Source organism: Salvelinus fontinalis, unplaced genomic scaffold (assembly GCF_029448725.1).
Source record: "Salvelinus fontinalis isolate EN_2023a unplaced genomic scaffold, ASM2944872v1 scaffold_0203, whole genome shotgun sequence".
NCBI lineage: Eukaryota > Metazoa > Chordata > Actinopteri > Salmoniformes > Salmonidae > Salvelinus > Salvelinus fontinalis.
In genome coordinates, this window is record NW_026600412.1 from 201,121 (window position 1) to 226,381 (window position 25,261).

General features: G+C 42.8%; 1 protein-coding gene across 2 annotated transcripts in view; it reads right to left on the reverse strand.

Moving 5' to 3' along the window:
• LOC129844684 (endonuclease domain-containing 1 protein-like) overlaps positions 1–25,261 on the reverse strand; it is a 113,557-nt gene that overhangs the window by 70,176 nt on the left and 18,120 nt on the right. The window lies entirely within an intron of this gene.

A 25,261-nucleotide genomic window follows, 5' to 3' on the forward strand; every position in this document is an offset into this window, starting at 1 on the left:
ATATACATATAAGATGAGTAATGTAGGGTATGTAAACATTATATTAAGTGGCATTGTTTAAAGTGGCTAGTGATACATTTTTTACATACATTTTTCCATTATTAAAGTGGCTGGAGTTGAGTCAGTATGTTGGCAGCAGCCACTCAATGTTAGTAGTGGCTGTTTAACAGTCTGATGGCCTTGAGATAGAAGCTGTTTTTCAGTCTCTCGGTCCCAGCATTGATGCACCTGTACTGACCTCACCTTCTGGATGATAGCGGGGTGAACAGGCAGTGGATGGGGTGGTTGTTGTCCTTGATGATCTTTATGGCCTTCCTGTGACATCGGGTGGTGTAGGTGTCCTGGAGTGCAGGTAGTTTGCCCCCGGTGATGCGTTGTGCAGACCTCGCTACACTCTGGAGAGCCTTACGGTTGTGGGCGGAGCAGTTGCCGTACCAGGCGGTGATACAGCCCGACAGGATGTTCTCGATTGTGCATCTGTAAAAGTTTGTGAGTGTTTTTGGTCACAAGCCAAATTTCTTCAGCCTCCTGAGGTTGAAGAGGCGCTGCTGCGCCTTCTTCACCACGCTGTCTGTATGGGTGGACCAATTCAGTTTGTCCGTGATGTGTACACCGAGGAACTTAAAACTTACTACCCTCTCCACCTACTGTCCCGTCGATGTGGATAGGGGGGTGCTCCCTCTGCTGTTTCCTGAAGTCCACGATCATCTCCTTTGTTTTGTTGACATTGAGTGTGATGTTATTTTCCTGACACCACACTCTGAGGGCCCTCACCTCCTCCCTGTAGGCCGTCTCGTCGTTGTTGATAATCAAGCCTACCACTGCAAATTTGATGATTGAGTTGGATGCATGGCCACGCAGTCGTGGGTGAACAGGGAGTACAGGAGAGTGCTCAGAACGCACCCTTGTGGGGCCCCAGTGTTGATGATCAGCGGGGTGGAGATGTTGTTACCTACCCTCACCACCTGGGGGCGGTCCGTCAGGAAGTCCAGTACCCAGTTGCACAGGGCGGGGTCGAGACCCAGGGAACAGCATTCTCACATAGGTATTCCTCTTGTCCAGATGGGTTAGGGCAGTGTGCAATATGTTGCGATTGCGTCGTCTGTGGACCTATTGGGGCGGTAAGCAAATTGGAGTGGGTCTAGGGTGTCAGGTAGGGTGGAGGTGATATGGTCCTTGACTAGTCTCTCAAAGCACTTCATGATGACGGAGTGAGTGCTACGGGGCGGTAGTCGTTTAGCTCAGTTACCTTAGCTTTCTTGGGAACAGGAACAATGGTGGCCCTCTTGAAGCATGTGGGAACAGCAGACTGGGATAAGGATTGATTGAATATGTCCGTAAACACACCAGCCAGCTGGTCTGCGCATGCTCTGAGGATGCGGATGGGGATGCCGTCTGGACCTGCAGCCTTGCGAGGGTTAACACGTTTAAATGTTTTACTCACTTCGGCTGCAGTGAAGGAGAGTCCGCAGGTTTTGGTAGCGGGCCGTGTCAGTGGCACTGTATTGTCCTCAAAGCGGGCAAAGAAGTTGTTTAGTCTGTCTGGGAGCAAGACATCCTGGTCCACGACGGGGCTGGTTTTCTTTTTGTAATCCATGATTGACTGTAGACCCTGCCACATACCTCTTGTGTCTGAGCCATTGAATTGCGACTCTACTTTGTCTCTGTGGTTTCCAGATTACATAGAGTCAGATAAAGTTCGTTCAGGGCCGTCGATGTGTCTGCTTGGGGGGGAATATATGCGGCTGTGATTATAATCGAAGAGAATTCTCTTGGTAGATAATGCGGTCGACATTTGATTGTGAGGATCTCTGTCAGGTGAACAGAAGAACTTGAGATCCTGTATGTTATTATGATCACACCACGTCTCGTTAATCACAAGGCATACACCTCCGCCCTTCTTCTTACCAGAGAGATGTTTGTTTCTATCGGCGCGATGCGTGAAGAAACCAGGTGGCTGTACTGACTCCGATAGCGTGTCTCGAGTGAGCCATGTTTCCGTGAAACAAAGAACGTTACAGTCTCTGATGTCTCTCTGGAATGCTACCCTTGCTCGGATTTCATCAACCTTGTTGTCAAGAGACTGGACATTGGCGAGTAGTATGCTAGGGAGTGGAGCGCGATGTGCCCGTCTCCGGAGCCTGACCAGAAGACCGCTTCGTCTGCCCCTTTTACGGCGTTGTTGGTTTGGTTCGCCGGCTGGGATCTGATCCATTGTCCTTGGTGGAAAAACAGAGGATCCGTTTCCGGAAAGTCATATTCCTGGTTGTAACGATGGTGAGTTGACGTTGCTCTTATATTCAGACTGTATGTAATGAAACCTAAGATTACCTGGGGTACCGATGTAAGAAATAACACGTAAAAAAACAAAATACTGCATAGTTTCTTAGGAACACTAAGCGAGGCGGCCGTCTCTGGCGGCCATCTCTGTAGGCTTTTGCTGATTATGAAAATATGATTTAAGTTAGATTAATAATATTTGTATGCAAACATCATATCTCAGCTACCACACACTAAGAATGTTCCTAGGACATACCAGTCGGTAATTTGCAATTTAACCAATTCAATGTTGGCTTGAATTAATCAATTTCTTATTTCATGAAACTACAGAAATCCTTTAATAAACCCTCTGATATGTGTATTTATACTACCACAGTACCCTCTGATATGTGTATTTATACTACCACAGTACCCTCTGATATGTGTATTTATACTACCACAGTACCCTCTGATATGTGTATTTTTACTACCACAGTACCCTCTGATATGTGTATTTATACTACCACAGTACCCTCTGATATGTGTATTTATACTACCACAGTAGCCTCTGATATGTGTATTTATACTACCACAGTACCCTCTGATATGTGTATTTATACTACCACAGTAGCCTCTGATATGTGTATTTATACTACCACAGTACCCTCTTATATGTGTATTTATACTACCACAGTACCCTCTGATATGTGTATTTATTCTACCACAGTACCCTACCCTCTGATATGTGTATTTATACTACCACAGTACCCTCTGATATGTGTATTTATACTACCACAGTACCCTCTTATATGTGTATTTATACTACCACAGTACCCTCTGATATGTGTATTTATACTACCACAGTACCCAACCCTCTGATATGTGTATTTATACTACCACAGTAGCCTCTGATATGTGTATTTATACTACCACAGTACCCAACACTATGCTGTCATATTCATATAACAGGTGGAAGCAGAACAGGGTCAGAGGTCATAAGTTAGTTATTACATTGAGAGTTGTTCTTCTTCTCTCATGATTTATCTATGTCTCAGGATGCCACTGGGTAAACATTATCTAACTAAATTATTAACTTTTATGTGATGATATGTGGAAGAAGATGTGTCTGAATTAAAGAGAGGACCAGGCACAGAGTTAGTCCTGTCTGGTATAATTAGTGGTCAAGACTGGACAAGGAGGGTTGGATAAACTCCTCTGTATGAAGATGAGTCCTGTCTGGTATAATTAGTGGACAAGACTGGACAAGGAGGGTTGGATAAACTCCTCTATATGAAGATGAGTCCTGTCTGGTATAATTAGTGGTCAAGACTGGACAAGGAGGGTTGGATAAACTCCTCTGTATGAAGATGAGTCCTGTCTGGTATAATTAGTGGTCAAGACTGAAACAAAGTATTCCTGTAGTTTCATGAAATAAGAAATTGATTCATAGTATATCATGTCATACAAGCCAACGTTCAAGGTAACACTACATGTAAACAATTAGCAAATTGTCACGTTCCTGACCTATTTCTGTTAGTTTGTTATATGTGTTATTTGGTCAGGACGTGAGGTTGGGTGGGCATTCTATGTTTTCTGTTTCTATGTTGGTTTATGGGTTGCCTGGTATGGCTCTTAATTAGAGGCAGGTGTTTGGCGTTCCTCTAATTAAGAGTCATATTTAGGTAGGTGTTTTCACAGTGTTCGTTGTGGGTGATTGTCTCCTGTGTTTGTGTATGTCGTTACACCACACGGGACTGGTTTCGGTTTGTTTGTTCAGTGTCATTTATGTGTAGGCTTTTTTCCCTGTTCGTGCGTTCTCGTGTGTTATGTGAGTCCGTAGTTCAGATCTGTCTACACTGTTTATTTGTTTTGTTAGTGTATTAGTCGAGTTCGTGTTTTTTCGTTAATAAATCATGTCTACAAACTCAGCTGCATTTTGGTTCGATCCCTGCTCCTCCTCTTCTGAAGAGGAGGAGGAAAGCCGTTACACAAATAAACGTCCACATCTTTAAATCACAACTACAAAGGTAATTTTACATGAAGTGAAATAGTGTGACCTGCTTCAGCTGTTTAACATTTTTATGTTGAACAAATATAATGTTTCCCTGAAATAAAGGATTTCAAGAACATACTTAGTGTGTAATGGTAGCCGAGATATGTCTTAAATAATATTTTCATAATAAACCAAAGTCTAAAAGTGTTAGTTTGTTCCCCAGTCTCCTCTACTCTTACTGAGAAAAGGCCTCAACTGAAGAATCTACAGCTGCTGAGTCTGAGGTGTTACTCAGTCCAGTGCTGCTCTGACCACAGTGTTGTTAGGAACCACATTTTCTAACTCTACATACACAGCCTTGTGTCAACTCTTACTGTGAACTACTTCAGTTACTGGAAATAAACTCAGCAGTGGTCAGACCACAATACATCAACATAAACAACACCAACAAATGAAACCATTATTAATATCTTCTGGTTTCCATTAAGTGTGTTAGAGGCCAAAAAAAGTTGATTGATATTTGATTGCTTCCTCTGTTTCATTCAGTTGGACACCTCTTCCTCTGTTTCATTCAGTTGGACACATCTTCCTCCGTTTCATTCAGTTGGACACATCTTCCTCCGTTTCATTCAGTTGGACACATCTTCCTCCGTTTCATTCAGTTGGACACATCTTCCTCCGTTTCATTCAGTTGGACACATCTTCCTCTGTTTCATTCAGTTGGACACATCTTCCTCCGTTTCATTCAGTTGGACACATCTTCCTCCGTTTCATTCAGTTGGACACGTCTTCCTCCGTTTCATTCAGTTGGACACATCTTCCTCCGTTTCATTCAGTTGGACACATCTTCCTCCGTTTCATTCAGTTGGACACATCTTCCTCCATTTCATTCAGTTGGACACATCTTCCTCCGTTTCATTCAGTTGGACACATCTTCCTCCATTTCATTCAGTATATTACATATCTGTAATTGAGTCAGAGTCGCTAAGCCTTGTGGGATATTAATGAATGTGAACTCAGCAACCGTAATTCCAGAACAGTCCCACTGTTGTAATAGTGTGATGTGTATCTTCTGACAGACTCTATGCTGAGTAAAGTCATGTTTTATCCTAAAATGTTTTTCTACCAGAACCAAAGTGTGGATGCAGTCCCTATTTAGAGCAGTCTAATCTCATTAACCCAGAACTATACTCTTGTGTGATTAAGTTCTGGGTCCATACATGTTAGAAACTACAGTAGGTGAGTTACATGTTATTTGTTACAGCAGTTTCCATGGAAACATACAGAGGGGTTTATGCAAATCAACCCTTTCTGTCTTGACACATGAAGGAGGAGTCTCTGAAAACCTATTTAAATCAGTCTGTCCTGACTCAGCTCAGCAGTCTCCAGTCTACCAACTGGTCTCTGTAATAACTATTTAAATCAGTCTGTCCTGACTCAGTTCAACAGTCTCCAGTCTACCAACTGGTCTCTGTAATAACTATTTAAATCAGTCTGTCCTGACTCAGTTCAACAGTCTCCAGTCTACCAACTGGTCTCTGTTATAACTATTTAAATCAGTCTGTCCTGACTCAGTTCAACAGTCTCCAGTCTACCAACTGGTCTCTGTTATAACTATTTAAATCAGTCTGTCCTGACTCAGATCAGCAGTCTCCAGTCTACCAACTGGTCTCTGTAATAACTATTTAAATCAGTCTGTCCTGACTCAGTTCAACAGTCTCCAGTCTACCAACTGGTCTCTGTTATAACTATTTAAATCAGTCTGTCCTGACTCAGATCAGCAGTCTCCAGTCTACCAACTGGTCTCTGTTATAACTATTTAAATCAGTCTGTCCTGACTCAGATCAGCAGTCTCCAGTCTACCAACTGGTCTCTGTAATAACTATTTAAATCAGTCTGTCCTGACTCAGATCAGCAGTCTCCAGTCTACCAACTGGTCTCTGTAATAACTATTTAAATCAGTCTGTCCTGACTCAACTCAACAGTCTCTCCAGTCTACCAACTGGTCTCTGTAACTTCATCTTTGTCTCTGTGGTGTACAGTCTTCAGGTGATGATGGGGATATTGAATCATCTCTCTACTCTCCTCCTTCTCTCTCTCCTTCCTCCTGCTCTCTCTCATGTAGTGGAGAACTTCAGTGATGTTCCAGAGTGCACAGAGTTCTTCCTGGGGGGAACAACTTCAAATCTCCCAGGTATTTTGGTTGGTGGGAAAGTCCAGGACCAGAACCACTACAAGCCGATCTGCCAGAAGTACAGGAACATCTACAGGTTTGCAACTCTCTACGACACGACCAACAGGATCCCTGTGTTCTCAGCCTACACCTTCACTGGTCCTCCTACAAACTGCAGACCAAAAAATCAACGCTGGATGATAGAGCCCCAGGTAGGACTCATGTTTCGTCATATAACATAACATGTGTATTTGTTTACTGATGTATATCACAAACAGTTATGTTACAGAATATAGATCTACCACTATGGAGGGTGTAGAGACTTGATTGTGGATTGTGAACCTCCCCCTGAAAAGAGGGTTTATTGAACAGAAAACTTGTGAATTAATTCATGTATGACTGTTGTTTCCTGCAGCTCAACGGGGAAAACAACAGCCCTGAAATGCAAAAGGACAATAAAAAGATTGAATATCAACACCAGGCTGGGAACTACGACTATAAGAACTCAATACCAAATAAAGGGGTGAACAGAGGTCACCTCTTCCCAAATTCACATGCTCATGACCTTGATACTCAGGAGTCCACCTTTACCCTGACCAACATCGTTCCCCAGGTGGTGTCCTTCAACGATGGCAGCTGGAATGAAATGGAGAGAAATGTCAGAGGAAAGCTGATGACGGACTGTTTTAGTAACAACAGGAAGATAAAGGCCTATGTGGTGACTGGAGCGGTGCCCAGTAAGAGCAACACACTGAACAACCGAGTGAACATCCCAGATCTCCTGTGGACAGCCTACTGCTGTTACAACAACACGATGAACGAGTGGATAGCTGAAGCACACTGGGGAGAGAACAAAAAGGAGGACAAGGGGAAAACAATGCCCTCATACACCTTGGCAGAGCTGTATGACAAGTTGAACCCAAACTTCCCAGGTGATGGTGTTGTCCAGGTGTTCCCAAAGCAGTGTCCAACTGGTGTCAACCCTACTACTACCCCTACCCCTACCCCTAACCCTACCATTACCCCTACCCCTAACCCTACCATTACCCCTACCCCTAACCCTACCATTACCCCTACCCCCAACCCTACCATTACCCCTACCCCTAACCCTACCATTACCTCTACCCCTAACCCTACCATTACCCCTACCCCTAACCCTACCATTACCCCTACCCCCAACCCTACCATTACCCCTACCCCTAACCCTACCATTACCCCTACCCCTAACCCTACCATTACCCCTACCCCCAACCCTACCATTACCCCTACCCCTAACCCTACCATTACCCCTACCCCTAACCCTACCATTACCCCTACCCCTAACCCTACCATTACCCCTACCCCCAACCCTACCATTACCCCTACCCCTAACCCTACCATTACCCCTACCCCCAACCCTACCATTACCCCTACCCCTACCATTACCCCTACCCCTAACCCTACCATTACCCCTAATCCTAACCCTACCCCTAACCCTAACCCTACCACTACCCAAAATGCTACTCCACCCCCTAACCCCTGGAGGAAGTATCTTGAAATCAGTACTTCCGTAGTGAGGAATCTTTACAAATCATTGATAAATAGTTCTGGAAGGATCTTTGGATGATCTGGGTACAGATGCTCTCACCATATCAACAAACTGTCAACTACACTCTGGTTACTGTACGGTTAGATAACGGTTATAATGGCAATAGAGGTTATGAGGGTAATAATGGTAATAATGGTAATAATGGTTATAAGGGTTATAACCCAGTTGGAAGAATTTCTTCCGTAGTGAGGAATCTTTACAATTCCATGAGAAATAGTTCTGGAAGGTTCTTTGGATAATCTGGGTACAGATGCTCACACCATATAAACAAACTATCATTACTGTTAGACTAATGATTATCAGGGTTATAATGGTAATGAGGGTTATAATGGTAATGAGGGTTGTAATGGTAATGAGGGTTATAATGGTAGTGAGGGTTATACTGGTAGTGAGGGTTGTAATGGTAATGAGGGTTGTAATGGTAATGAGGGTTGTAATGGTAATGAGGGTTGTAATGGTAACGAGGGTTGTAATGGTAGTGAGGGTTGTAATGGTAATGAGGGTTGTAATGGTAGTGAGGGTTGTAATGGTAATGAGGGTTGTAATGGTAGTGAGGGTTATAATGGTAATGAGGGTTGTAATGGTAATGAGGGTTGTAATGGTAGTGAGGGTTGTAATGGTGATGAGGGTTGTAATGGTAATGAGGGTTGTAATGGTAATGAGGGTTGTAATGGTAGTGAGGGTTGTAATGGTAGTGAGGGTTGTAATGGTAATGAGGGTTGTAATGGTAGTGAGGGTTATAATGGTAATGAGGGTTGTAATGGTAATGAGGGTTGTAATGGTAGTGAGGGTTGTAATGGTAATGAGGGTTGTAATGGTAATGAGGGTTATAATGGTAATGAGGGTTGTAATGGTAATGAGGGTTGTAATGGTAATGAGGGTTGTAATGGTAATGAGGGTTGTAATGGTAGTGAGGGTTGTAATGGTAGTGAGGGTTATAATGGTAGTGAGGGTTGTAATGGTAATGAGGGTTGTAATGGTAATGAGGGTTGTAATGGTAGTGAGGGTTGTAATGGTAATGAGGGTTGTAATGGTAATGAGGGTTGTAATGGTAATGAGGGTTGTAATGGTAACGAGGGTTGTAATGGTAGTGAGGGTTGTAATGGTAATGAGGGTTATAATGGTAACGAGGGTTGTAATGGTAGTGAGGGTTGTAATGGTAATGAGGGTTGTAATGGTAGTGAGGGTTATAATGGTAATGAGGGTTATAATGGTACTGAGGGTTACAATGGTAATGAGGGTTGTAATGGTAATGAGGGTTGTAATGGTAATGAGGGTTGTAATGGTAATGAGGGTTGTAATGGTAATGAGGGTTATAATGGTAATGAAGGTTGTAATGGTAATGAGGGTTATAATGGTAATGAGGGTTGTAATGGTAATGAGGGTTATAATGGTAATGAAGGTTGTAATGGTCAACATATGTACACTTTCCGTTGTAATACTTTTCTATGTCTATATATATCTATATACTCTTCTCTGAATGTAGTTCTATCACTGTTACCATAGAGATACTATTATATGTTCTGAATGTAATTCTATCACTGTTACCATAGAGATACTATTATATGTTCTGAATGTAATTCTATCACTGTTACCATAGAGATACTATTATATGTTCTGAATGTAATTCTATCACTGTTACCATAGAGATACTATTATATGTTCTGAATGTAATTCTATCACTGTTACCATAGAGATACTATTATATGTTCTGAATGTAATTCTATCACTGTTACCATAGAGATACTATTATATGTTCTGAATGTAATTCTATCACTGTTACCATAGAGATACTATTATATGTTCTGAATGTAATTCTATCACTGTTACCATAGAGATACTATTATATGTTCTGAATGTAATTCTATCACTGTTACCATAGAGATACTATTATATGTTCTGAATGTAATTCTATCACTGTTACCATGGAGATACTATTATATGTTCTGAATGTAATTCTATCACTGTTTGTATCCATCTTCTTCCCATCTGAAGGAATAAACATCTATAATGAATGAAGCCTGTGAGAGTCTGGTGTTTTGTTCTCATGCTGTTTAAATGTAACCAAGTGACTCCAAAATGTTCCAATTCAACATTAAACCACATTATTTGAGCTAAAAATATAAATGATTGAACGTACTATTTTAGTTTTCAGTTATTCATTCAAACTTTGCCATGTCTCAAAACATACCTGGAGCTGGTCAAGAAGCTACCATGTCTCTAACATACCTGGAGCTGGTCAAGAAGCTACCATGTCTCTAAACATACCTGGAGCTGGTCAAGAAGCTACCATGTCTCTAAACATACCTGGAGCTGGTCAAGAAGCTACCATGTCTCTAAACATACCTGGAGCTGGTCAAGAAGCTACCATGTCTCTAAACATACCTGGAGCTGGTCAAGAAGCTACCATGTCTCTAAACATACCTGGAGCTGGTCAAGAAGCTACCATGTCTCTAAACATACCTGGAGCTGGTCAAGAAGCTACCATGTCTCTAAACATACCTGGAGCTGGTCAAGAAGCTACCATGTCTCTAAACATACCTGGAGCTGATCAAGAAGCTACCATGTCTCTAAACATACCTGGAGCTGGTCAAGAAGCTACCATGTCTCTAAACATACCTGGAGCTGGTCAAGAAGCTACCATGTCTCTAAACATACCTGGAGCTGTCAAGAAGTATTTTCAAACTGTGTTCTACAATCATCAATATCCAGGCTGCTTCACATCCTGCCGTGATTGGGAGTCCCACAGGGTGGCGCACAATTGGCCCAGCATCGTCCAGGTTTGGCCTGGGTTGGCCGTCATTGTAAATAAGAATTTGTTCTTTACTGACTTGCCTAGTTAAATAAAGGTTAAATTATTTAAAAAAGGATTTTCAAGCAGTGTTCTGAAATCATCTCACCAGCAGAGGTCAGCCTTGTTTCAGTTTTCAAACCTCCAATCCATGACCTCTGTGGACAGGACAGGTTTCAAATGATTGATTGATTGATATATATATATATATATAAAATACATATTTAGTTTTTGGATGAATTTACCTGCCTAGATTCCTTTAATGGATTATTTGGCTTGAAGACCATTGCGGTGCGTTTTTACCCATTGAAGATTATTCAGAAAGACTCCAAAAACTACAAGGCTACTTCCTGGAAAATGATGTGTCACTTTAGTAGTGAATAGAAAAAAATATCTTGGATGAGTTGGAGAGAGAGAGACAGAGAGGGAGGCAGAGAGAGAGAGATGGCGGCAGAGAGAGAGAGGGAGATAGAGAGGGAGGCAGACAGAGAGAGAGACAGAGAGAGGGAGGCAGAGAGAGAGAGAGACAGAGAGAGGGAGGCAGAGAGAGGGAGGCAGAGAGAGAGAGAGATGCCATTGTAACGGATGTGAAATGGCTAGCTAGTTAGCGGGTGCGCGCTAGTAGCATTTCAATCAGTTACGTCACTTGCTCTGAGACATTAAGTAGGGTTGCCCCTTGCTCTGCAAGGGCCGTGGCCTTTGTGGAGCGATGGGTAATGATGCTTCGTGGGCGACCGTTGTTGATGTGTGCAGAAGGTCCCTGGTTCGCGCCCGTGTCGGGGCGAGGGAACGACGTAAAGTTATACTGTTACACCATATATTCATTTGAGACAGTTTCACACAACAGAAATGATCCTGCAGCAACAGGAAATTGTTATGTTGTTTATAATTAATGGACATTTTTTCTAGGGGTTGTTCAAAAATAGTTTGGTCAAAAAAGTATGACATTTTAAAGAAGAAAATACAAACTTTAGAAGCCTTTTTAACCTGGAATACATTACAAATTTGCATTTCATTCTGTGCAGGAAAATTCCTACAACAACAGGATGATCAAATTAAGATACGGCTCCTGTAGGTTTCACAGCAGTATTTCGTTCCAAGCAGGTTTAGCAGTTTTTGCAGCAATAAAAAAGAAAATACCCTTTTACAAAGTACAAAATACAAAAAATATAATATCTGGTGTAAGAGATATGATGCAGAACGTATGTTCAGAGTGTCAAGATCCAGACGGGTTTGAGTGCTATCAGGAGTACCTTTCTTGGGAACCTAAATCTAGACAGAGTCACACAGACAGAATGACAGACAGACAGATGCACAGACATGTAGTGGTGAAGTTCAGTGACGTTTCAGATTGTGAGAAGTTCTTTATGGATAAGTTAACTCTTAATATTCTGGGTATTTTGGTTGGTGGGAAAGTCCAGGACCAGAACCGCTACAAGCCGATCTGCCAGTTGTTCAACAACATCTACAGGTTTGCAACTCTCTACGACACGACCAACAGGATCCCTGTGTTCTCAGCCTACACCTTCAGTGGTGATGGGGAAAGAGACCACACCTATTTGTATTTGTTTACTGCTGTATATATACACTCAGTGGCCAGTTTATTAGGTACACCCATCTAGTACTGGGCCGGACCCCCCTTTGTCTCCAGAACAGCCTGAATTCTTTGGGAATTGGATTCTACAAGATGTGGAGTTCAAATGTTAATCAATTAGTAACAAGGGACCTGACATTCCCTGTACCGTTGACACCAGGCAGGATGAGGCCATGGACTCATTCTGCTTACGCCAAATCCTGACTCTGCCATCAGCATGACGCAACATGAACCAGGATTTGTCGTACCAGGCAATGTTTTTCCACTCCTCAAATGTCCAGTGTTGGTGATCGAGTGCCCACTGGAGCACACTCTATTGAATGTGACACTAGACATGTTCATTACCTCGATATGTGGATTGATAAATCACATGGAACCCTGTTTACAACTCTGTATAGAAAACAAACGGACACATATACTATATTACAGGGAGACAGATTCCACCCTGAGACAATACTATATTACAGGGAGACAGATTCCACCCTGAGACAATACTCTATTACAGGGAGACAGATTCCACCCTGAAACAATACTATATTACAGGGAGACAGATTCCACCCTGAAACAATACTATATTACAGGGAGACAGATTCCACCCTGAGACACTACTACATTACAGGGAGACAGATTCCTCCCTGAGACATTACTATATTACAGGGAGACAGATTCCACCCTGAGACATTACTATATTACAGGGAGACAGATTTCACCCTGAGACAATACTATATTACAGGGAGACAGATTCCACCCTGAGACAATACTATATTACAGGGAGACAGATTCCACCCTGAGACAATACTATATTACAGGGAGACAGATTCCACCCTGAGACATTACTCTATTACAGGGAGACAGATTCCTCAATGAGACAATACTATATTACAGGGAGACAGATTCCACCCTGAGACAATACTATATTACAGGGAGACAGATTCCACCCTGAGACAATACTATATTACAGGGAGACAGATTCCACCCTGAGACAATACTATATTACAGGGAGACAGATTCCACCCTGAGACATTAAAAAGAGAACTTCCAAGAAGCCAGTGTTTCAGACTGCGTGGTATATGTCACTCCACAGAGGACTCTGTAGAAACAGCAGCTGAGATGTGCAATATGTTTCTAAGAGGCTCCTCTCCACAATGTGTGGATGAAGCTCTTAATGTGGCATTAGGGGAAACACCAGATGAACTGCTACAACAAAGAGCCACTAGAGGTAAAGAACTCTGTAATGTTCACCACCACATAGTAGCCAGATTGTTTTGGGGGGAGGCCTAGAAAAATGTGGATAGGCATTTCTTCTACTTGTTTATTACATATATTTTGCGATGTGCACCGTATATTATTTCGTAATACAATCGTTTTATTCTAGTGCATAGTACTAGGAGCAACCTCGTTACATATACAAATAATGACTTATCCCAGCATATTAAAATAAGATAGTAACTTTAGACCAGTTGCCAACAACATAAAACTAATCTTCAGGCGCACTTTAATCTCGATGGGCAAACAAGCCTATGTTTGATGTGACCATTTATACCACGGCGGCCAGTAGTACTATAAAAAGGTACCTTACCTTTAGTAGACGTATCAATAAGGCGTGACCTACATCACAAGGCGCAGACGGCGAGGCTTTGAGTTGAATATGGGGATGATTTCATACTTAATCCAATGTGTCTGTCAGTTCACGCTCTAAAGACAGAGAACCGAAGTGGTTCAGCCGGGCGCTTGTCATTGATGTGCGAAGACGATGTTTTATCCTACTTGTTGTTGAGAAAAGTCTCTCCACACCGCATGATGTCATTGGAAGTGTGACAATGATCCTTAACAGAGAGTTTATATTAGGGGAAATATAATCAGGGCAGCTGTCAAGTGTACTCATTATGGAGGAAAAGTCACTCTTTCCCATGTTCATTTTGCGACTCAACTGCTGAATAAAAACAGTGAATTCAGCTTCCTCAATTGATATTAATGGTCGCATGTGGTCTTCAGCTGCTCTTGAAGGCCGCAGGTTTGGGATCCTTTGGAAAAGGAGGCTGCCGCTTGCATGATCCCATATGTGTTGAAATCTGGAGTTTAACTCAGTAATCTGTCTGTCTAGAATATTGTTCCAAAGTTGCCTCAGGTCACTGTCATTCTTAATGCTGGATGTTTCCCCTAATGAAGTTGTGACTACACCTTCTGCCAATTTTACAGGCAGTTTTCGCTGCCGTGATGCGCTCACATCCCAATGACTAATATCATGCTTAATCATCATCTCTTCAGTTAGATTGAGACATTTATCAAACTCTCCCCCTGAGTTATCTGGGTGGGGGAGGCATGTCTGGCTCAACGTGGCATTGGCGGTTGTGATGGTGATTGCGGTTGTTTCTATCCTGGCGCCACCTGTTAATGTCTCATTCTAGTGGAAACTATCGGTAGATTGATCCGTATTATTTTCTGGCACACACTCTTTTTCCTCCAGACGTCTATTTTTTGGAAAAACCTAGGGATCGACATTTGGTTTGCCATTGCTAGAACTACTAAATCACCTTAGCTTGTGAGTCACTTCCAGTAAACTAGCGCGGTAGAGCTTGCTAGTTTCTGCACTACAAAGTTTATCCACGTGACGTTGTTCAGCTAAACCACCGTATGATTTAAACATTTTTTTTAACCAATAGTCGGAAGCCAACGTGATTGTCGCGGACTATTTCCTTGTTACATTGTATTAAAATGACCCATAGAAAATAAATCTCACACTCATTTATTTTAAACATGTAATAAAATAAATACAAATAATAATGTATATTGAATAATAATAATAATAATAACGTTTTGGGGCCTGAGATCAAACCTACCCGTGGCCGCTGACACCACATAGACTTTGAACTCGCACAAAGAGGGAGATGCTGTCAAGAACCATTGTCATGTTTATCGGATCCAGCTCTGCCGGCTGAATTGAAGAACCCACCCGTATTGTATATAGGAGACGTCGCTTAAATTGTAGAACCCACCACTTATTGTATATAGGAGAGGTCGGGTAAATTTAAGAACCCACCACTTATTGTATATAGGAGAGGACGGGTAAATTTAAGAACCCACCACTTATTGTATATAGGAGAGGTCGGGTAAATTTAAGAACCCACCACTTATTGTATATAGGAGAGGTCGGGTAAATTTAAGAACCCACCACTTATTGTATATAGGAGAGGTCGGGTAAATTGAAGAACCCATCCCGTATTGTATAAAGGAGAGGTCGCAATTTACGCGACAAATTGGTCAATGCCAAACTTCCAGCCACAAAAGAAAACGAGCCAGGCTCTTTTACGCCCTCTTCTGATTGGTAGCTATAAATGCAGATGCTGAGCCCAGTGCAACAAAATGATGAAGTGTGAACGTTTCTGCCAACCACATACAGGAGAACGGTTCCAAATAAATGACATTATTACGTGTTCCACCACCCATGTTATCTACATGATTAAATGTCCATGTGGGTTGTGTTATGTAGGTAAACACCACCCATGTTATCTACATGATTAAATGTCCATGTGGGTTGTGTTATGTAGGTGAACACCACCCATGTTATCTACATGATTAAATGTCCATGTGGGTTGTGTTATGTAGGTAAACACCACCCATGTTATCTACATGATTAAATGTCCATGTGGGTTGTGTTATGTAGGTAAAACCTCTCGTTATCTCAGAGAATTCGTGAACATAAAGTGCAATCAGGAGTAACGACAGGGATTATCCAGTCGCACTACATTGTAATGACCTACAACATGACAGTAATACCTTTAGGTTGTGTGACAGAGAGAAAGTCAAGATATCAGACAGGGGAGGTGATATAACACTGAGCTAATGACAATGTTTGGGGATTTTCACCCTCCAGACATGATTCCCTAAAGGTCTTAATGATGAAATGTCCATGCATGTTATGTTGTAAATGTGAACATGATTTAATGCCTCCACTTCAGACTACTCTGACGTTTCTTCTTGAACGGAACCCAATGATTTATGAAAACTTACTTGATGTCCTCATTGTGGTCTAACAGACGTGTTCAGGGCCAGCCCTCCCATTAGACCGTCGCCTATGGCAGCACCTGAATTTGAGACGATATTTTGACAATTGTCTGCCGCCCTCCGTCGCCCCTGTTCGGTCAATTCACCGCCCGCGGTGCCCCTGTTCGGTCACAACACCACCCTCCGTCGCCCCTGTTCGGTCACTACACCGCCCTCCGTCGCCCCTGTTCGGTCACTACACCGCCCTCCGTCGCCCCTGTTCGGTCACTACACCGCCCTCCGTCGCCCCTGTTCGGTCACTACACCGCCCGCGGTGCCCCTGTTCGGTCACTACACCGCCCGCGGTGCCCCTGTTCGGTCACTACACCGCCCTCCGGTGCCCCTGTTCGGTCACTACACCGCCCTCCGTCGCCCCTGTTCGGTCACTACACCGCCCTCCGTCGCCCCTGTTCGGTCACTACACCGCCCTCCGTCGCCCCTGTTCGGTCACTACACCGCCCTCCGTCGCCCCTGTTCGGTCACTACACCGCCCTCCGTCGCCCCTGTTCGGTCACTACACCGCCCTCCGTCGCCCCTGTTCGGTCACTACACCGCCCTCCGTCGCCCCTGTTCGGTCACTACACCGCCCGCAGCGCCCCTGTTCGGTCACTACACCGTCCTCCGTCGCCCCTGTTCGGTCACTACACCGCCCACGGCGCCCCAGCCACCAGCTCATAGTGCTGCTACAGTTCCCCCACCCCATTCCCCCTTCTCCCGAAGTTCACTCACACTATCCTTGGTAGGAATGGTGAGGTGTGTCTTTATATGGGATTATACTATTGTGAAACATTAATAAATGAATCTGCCAAATAAATGATTGTATTTTGTTTAAGTGTCTGTGTGAGGACACAATCTCTAAACCAAAGAAATTCTCTGGTGAAATGTATCAGTGTGCAGCAATGTCCATCAGCCGGTGTGGAGAATTACAAGCCTACGAGGACAGGCCATTAATTCGCCGAGAACGACGAGCCCCCGTTAGCTGATTCTAGCAGCGAAGAGGACAACCCGGAGGAGTCCGGGCCATGCACTTCCACCGATGATGACAGCTCTCTGGCTGGACAAGAACAGGTGGTCGCACCAGGCCTAGCTACACCTCCAAACAATGCCAGTGAAGACCCTACTATCTTGGACCCAGACTCAGATTCGTCGCTCCCGTCCCCGGTGACAGTGGTGGTGCTGCTGCTAAATCCGACTCCCAGACAAAACATAGAAGATCCCGGTGAGTGGCCAAAATATATGAATGGATCTTTACGGGATATGTTAGCGCAGGCTGGGCCACATCAGGATAAGGAGGGGAATTTACCAAGAGATGAGGGGTAACGAACTTTTTCGGTGGCTAACTACATTAGGAGGATTGCGAACGGGGAGAAAGTGGAGAGACCAGGGCTTGTCTTTTCCAAGCAAAACGATGCAGACTTCTGTTTTGGCTGCAAACTATTTTCACACGAGTGCAAATCTGCGCTGGTCAGGGATGGAACCAGGGACTGGAAGAATCAGTGTCACCTCCTCAGCCTCTCATGAGAAGTCACATGACCACCCAGATAGTTTCCAGAGGTGGAAGGAGCTGGAGATCAGGCTGGTGTCCAAGCAAACTCACATGATTTGATTTCAGGACCCTGGACAGCTACCAAGAGAAAACATCGCTGACTGCAATGCAGCGCCACAGCAGAGGAAAGAGGCCACTCTACACAATAAATACATGATGATGTTGGACAATCACATTCAATATGGAAATAAACGAAATTCGTTAAGGCTGGGTCATTGACAGAAAGCTTATTTCACACTGCTCCAGCGAAACGAGGCCGCCATGCATTCATAACGAGGCTCGTCATGCATTTATAACGAGGCCCACCCATTTATAACGAGGCCCACCATGCATTTATAACGAGGCCCACCCATTTATAACGAGGCCCACCCATTTATAACGAGGCCCACCATGCATTTATAAAGGCGCTTGTTTCCAAAGCTCAAATGATCTTACTGTGTTTTACAGTTCTACAGGAATATTAAAATATATGTTAAATATGTTATATAAAAGTGTTATTTTTATTGTAATTGTAACATTTATGGGGTCGTACCATGTGTGATAACAGGTGTGATATTATTAATCAGAAACTCGTTTTCCTACTGTAGGTAGTAGGTTGCATAGTGACAGCAACATTGTAACTCTCCGATGCAGCGGTTAAAGTGAAACTCCCTTCTGTCTGGTAAGGAACCTCCTATATGTACACGCGTCCACCCAACATGTTAACGGTCAGAAACACACAATTACACAGATAATTGGAGCTTATTTCTTCATCCTCCAATGAATAAGTGGTGAGACTTCCTGTTTGACGGATACAATTATCCTCCATAGATGTCGGTATAGACAAATACTACAATACTGTCGCAAGTACTGATTAAATACCTCCGTGTCTGTATCTATATCTATTGTTTTCTTAATATTTGTAAATAAATACATTAAACGTATCCAGATGATATCAAGCGTTCTATAACAATGCTTAACTCTGTGACGTCTTATGGTAGAAACAAGCTCTGAAATGCCGAGAAAGACGGGACTCCGATGCATATGGAGATATATTGATTCCTCTCTATGACAATCTGAAGCTGAGCTGCAGCCTATAATATTGGAGGAGATTAAAAGAAATGGACTTTTCTATTCTGTCCCTTATAATGGAGCTTTACTCTTTCTGAAAAGATAATATATTCGTTTAAGTCCAAGCAGTTTTTAAGGAAGCACTTCTGTTGTTGGGTTTTACAACGGATGAATAGCCAGCGGTTGAAGCTTACAGTTTTCAGATTTTTGTCTCGCCGCGGCAGAACGTCCAGGACGTGTTTAATACGATTCATGTACACACTTTATTAGAATACTTATGAAATGCACATTGTTATATTTGGTAACTAAATACACAAAACGTATCCAGATTATATTTAAAAATTAGGCTATTTTACTGACATTGAACTGATTATATACCCTACTAACTAGATGTGTTGAAATGGTGTTTCATTTGTAGCAGAGGACTATTAATTGGGCTGCTATTATGTTCTGTTCCTCCGACTTTTAGCTGAGAAAAAAATGGACCCAAACACATTGGGGGGGGGGGGGGGGGGGGCAGAACGTCCAGGTCCGGGGCAGAACGTCCAGGTCCGGGGCAGAACGTCCAGGTCCGGGGTAGAACGTCCAGGTCCGGGGCAGAACGTCCAGGTCCGGGGCAGAACGTCCAGGTCCGGGGCAGAACGTCCAGGTCCGGGGCAGAACGTCCAGGTCCGGGGCAGAACGTCCAGGTCCGGGGCAGAACGTCCAGGTCCGGGGCAGAACGTCCAGGTCCGGGGTAGAACGTCCAGGTCCGGGGCAGAACGTCAAGGTCCGGTCCTGGACGTGTTTAATACGTTTTATGTACACACTTTATTAGAATACTTATGAAATGCACATTGTTATATTTGGTAACACATGTTTATTTCCCCTCGACTCCAACCCCATTCGATGCAATGTCTACATAAGGGTGCAAACGACTAACACTCACAGAGCTCTGACGAAGGCCTTGAGGCCGATACGGAAAGCTGAATAAAGAGCAGTGATACTAGCAAGAGCAGTGTGCGGGTTTCTCCTTTTTATCAGTTTAACAACGTATAAAATACAACATTATTCAGAATATCAGATAACAGGACTTATTATCCAGCTGTGTATTGTTAGATAGCTCTGGTCCAGGGTGTTATATCCATCAAGACGGTTCAGCACCATCAAGATGCACGTCACACCCTGGACCAGAGCTAATCATTAGGACGTAGTGCAACAACATATTCCAGTTAGATACGTCCCTAATGGCCCCCTATTCCCTTTATAGTGCACTACAATAGGGTCCCATTTGGGACGGATAGGTTCATTCTTACAACAAAGAACCACTGGGGGGCGACAGACAACTGTACAACAGAAAATAAATACATAAATAAATTACATTATAATGACAATCACTGCAGAAAGTGTGTGTGTGTGTGTGTGTGTGTGTGTGTGTGTGTGTGTGTGTGTGTGTGTGTGTGTGTGTGTGTGTGTGTGTGTGTGTGTGTGTGTGTCAGTATGACTCCAGTTACAATGAAAATCACTTTGTTCAACAGACCTGGAGATATTTATTGGTTTCTGATGGATCAGCAAAGTGATTGGTGACAGATTGGTAACATGGTGAGTACAGGGTTCTCCATGTTTTCTCCCAGGTCAGTGATGTATTGCTTCGTCCCATATGGAACCCTAATCCCTATGTAGTGCACTACTTTAGACCAGGGCCTATTTGACCATTATTCCCTATGTAGTGCACTATTTTAGACCAGGGCCTATTTTACCATTATTCCCTATGTAGTGCACTACTTTAGACCAGGGCCTATTTGACCATTATTCCCTATGTAGTGCACTACTTTAGACCAGGGCCTATTTGACCATTATTCCCTATGTAGTGCACCACTTTAGACCAGGGCCTATTTGACCATTATTCCCTATGTAGTGCACTACTTTAAACCAGGGCCTATTTGACCATTATTCCCTATGTAGTGCACTACTTTAGACCAGGACCTATTTGAACCCTATTCCCTATTTAGTGCACTACTTTAGACCAGGACCTATTTGACCATTATTCCCTATGTAGTGCACTACTTTAGACCAGGACCTATTTGACCATTATTCCCTATGTAGTGCACTACTTTAGACCAGGACCTATTTGACCATTATTCCCTATGTAGTGCACTACTTTAGACCAGGGCCTATTTGACCATTATTCCCTATGTAGTGCACTACTTTAGACCATTATTCCCTATGTAGTGCATTACTTTAGACCAGGGCCTATTTGACCACTATTCCCTATGTAGTGCACTACTTTAGACCAGGACCTGCACTACATAAGGAATAGGGTGCCATTTGGGACACAGACACTAAGAATGGTTATTATTCCAGACAATGCAGGGCTGCGTTCAGTACACTAAACTAAATAGTATGTTCAGTACATTAAACTAAATAGTATGTTCAGTACATTAAACTAAATAGTATGTTCAGTACATTATACTAAATAGTATGTTCAGTACATTAAACTAAATAGTATGTTCAGTACATTAAACTAAATAGTATGTTCAGTACATTAAACTAAATAGTATGTTCAGTACATTAAACTAAATAGTATGTTCAGTACATTAAACTAAATAGTATGTTCAGTACATTAAACTAAATAGTATGTTCAGTACATTAAAACGTAATGGAGCGTCCAGTTGAATAGAAATGGTGCTGTACTGAACAACCAGCTGAAGAAACGGGGAGCGGTTGGGTGAAACTGAAAGCCCGAACCACCACATTTAACCATGGCAAGGAGACTGGTAATATGGCAGAGTATAAACAGTGCAGTTATTCACTTCACAAGGCATTGAAACCCAGCTAAATGTCATTATAGAGATAAAGTGGAGTCGCAATTCAACATCTCAGACATGAGACGTTTGTGAAAGGGACAATCATGGACTACAAAAGGAAAACCAGCAACGTCGCCGAGACTGACGTCTTGCTTCCGGACAGGATAAACACATTCTTTGCAGGCTTTGAGGACTTCCTGACGGGTCGTCCCCAGGTGGTGAAGGTAGGAAACATCACCTCCACTCCGCTGATCTTCAACACTGGGGCACCACAAGGGTGCGTGTTCAGCCCCCTCCTGATCTCCCCGTTCACCCATGACTGCGTGGCCAAGTACACCTCCTACTCAATCATCAAGAATGCAGATGACACAACAGTAGTAGGCTTGATTACCAACGATGACGAGACAGCCTACAGGGAGGAAGTGAGGGCTCTGGGAGTGTGATGCCTGGGAAACAACCTCTCACCCAACGTCAACAAAACATCAACCACCCGAGCCACTGCCTCTTCACCCCGCTACCATCCAGAAGGCGAGGTCAGTACAGGTGCATCAAGCTGGGACCTAGAGACTGAAAAACAGCTTCTATCTCAAGGCCATCCAGACTGTTAAACAGCCATCACTAGCACATTAGAGGCTGCTGCCAATAGACATAGATTATGAATCACTGGCCACTTTAATAATGTTTACATATATCTGGCATTACTCATCTCATATGTATATGCTGTTTTCAATACTCTTCTACAGTATCTTAGTCACTTAGCAAATCCACTAGGTCTTTCAAAAAGTTGCTGCTGGCTTATCAGCTTGTTCCTTTTTTTATAGTCCTGGTCCTCAGAACGTTTACTGGGATCTGTTTACATTTTGGACAGTGTTCCACGTACTGGAAACAGATGATTGTTTTAGATGACATTACCTTCATCCTTAAGTCACTGGTGTTATTCACACTATCAAGTTAAGACATAGTGATTGGTAATCGTCAAAAACTTGTCTTTTTCAATTATTCATACCTCTGTTCCAAATGTTCCCACTGTGTCCTTTACAGCCTGAGTTCAGTTAATACCACTCACTTTCACTGGTGGCTTATCAATGTGTCCTTTACAGCCTGAGTTCAGTGAATACCACTCACTTTCACTGGTGGCTTATCAATGTGTCCTTTACAGCCTGAATACAGTGAATACCACTCACTTTCACTGGTGGCTTATCAATGTGTCCTTTACAGCCTGAGTTCAGTGAATACCACTCACTTTCACTGGTGGCTTATCAATGTGTCCTTTACAGCCTGAGTTCAGTGAATACCACTCACTTTCACTGGTGGCTTATCAATGTGTCCTTTACAGCCTGAGTTCAGTGAATACCACTCACTTTCACTGGTGGCTTATTAATGTGTCCTTTACAGCCTGAGTTCAGTGAATACCACTCACTTTCACTGGTGGCTTATCAATGTGTCCTTTACAGCCTGAGTTCAGTGAATACCACTCACTTTCACTGGTGGCTTATCAATGTGTCCTTTACAGCCTGAGTTCAGTGAATACCACTCACTTTCACTGGTGGCTTATCAATGTGTCCTTTACAGCCTGAGTTCAGTGAATACCACTCACTTTCACTGGTGGCTTATTAATGTGTCCTTTACAGCCTGAGTTCAGTGAATACCACTCACTTTCACTGGTGGCTTATCAATGTGTCCTTTACAGCCTGAGTTCAGTGAATACCACTCACTTTCACTGGTGGCTTATCAATGTGTCCTTTACAGCCTGAGTTCAGTGAATACCACTCACTTTCACTGGTGGCTTATCAATGGGTCCACAGCAAGCTTATCTTTAACCCAAACACCAGATGGCAGCATCTCATTTCATATCAGTCCCAAGGCTAAATCCATCTGATCATCATGTAACCTTGTATTTAAACATTAGCTTCTTCAAATGACTCCCATATTTCCTTATTAGACTGCTAGCTGAAAGCAGAAAGCAACTAATAACATATTTCCTTATTAGACTGCTAGCTCAAAGCAACTAATAACATATTTCCTTATTAGACTGCTAGCTGAAAGCAACTAATAACATATTTCCTTATTAGACTGCTAGCTGAAAGCAACTAATAACATATTTCATTATTAGACTGCTAGCTGAAAGCAACTAATAACATATTTCCATTCATCTACTGTCGACACTCATTACATTTGACCTTAACTGATAGACCACGAGGACCATGAATCTTTCCACTCGTCTTCATCACTGTCTTTGTCACTTTCACTAGTCTCCATGTACACTACCATTCAAACGTCTGGGGTCACTTAGAAATATCCTTGTTTTTTAAAGAAAAGCAAAAAAAAATTGTCCATTAAAATAACCACAAATTTATCAGAAATACAGTGTAGACATTTTTAATGTTGTAAATGACTATTGTAGCTGGAAACAGCTGATTTTTAATGGAATATCTACATAGGCGTACAGAGGCCCATTATCAGCAACCATCACTCCTCTGTTCCGATGGCACATTGTGTTAGCTAATCCAAGTTTATCAATTTAAAAGGCTAATTGATCATTAGAAAACCCTTTTGTAATGATGTTAGCACAGCTGAAAACTGTTGATCTGATTAAAGAAGCAATAAAACTGGCCTTCTTTAGACTAGTTGAGTATCTGGAGCATCAGCATTTGTGGGTTTGATTACAGGCTCAAAATGGCCAGAAACAAAGAACTTTCTTCTGAAATTCGTCAGTCTATTCTTGTTCTGAGAAATGAAGGCGATTCAATGTGAGAAATTGCCAAGAAACTGAAAATATCGTACAATGCTGTGTACTACTCCCTTCACAGAACACCACAAACTGGCTCTAACCAGAATAGAAAGAGAAGTGGGAGGCCCCGGTGCACAACTGAGCAGGACGACAAGGACATTAGTGTCTAGTTTGAGAAACAGATACAAGTCATCAACTGCCAGCTTCGTTAAATAGTGCCCACAAAACACTAGTCTCAACGTCAACAGTGAAGAGGCGACTCCGGGATGCTGAACTTCTAGGCAGTCCTAATATACTGGTCCAACAATATATTTCAGGTGATTATAGGTAAACCAATCCCTCCTAATATTCTGGTCCAACAGTATATTTCAGGTGATTATAGGTAAACCAATCCCTCCTAATATACTGGTCCAACAGTATATTTCAGGTGATTATAGGTAAACCAATACCTCCTAATATACTGGTCCAACAGTATATTTCAGGTGATTATAGGTAAACCAATCCCTCCTAATATACTGGTCCAACAGTATATTTCAGGTGATTATAGTTAAACCAATCCCTCCTAATATACTGGTACAACAGTATATTTCAGGTGATTATAGGTAAACCAATCCCTCCTAATATACTGGTCCAACAGTATGTTTCAGGTGATTATAGGTAAACCAATCCCTCCTATTGGAGACACCACTGTGCTCCCATTGATCAA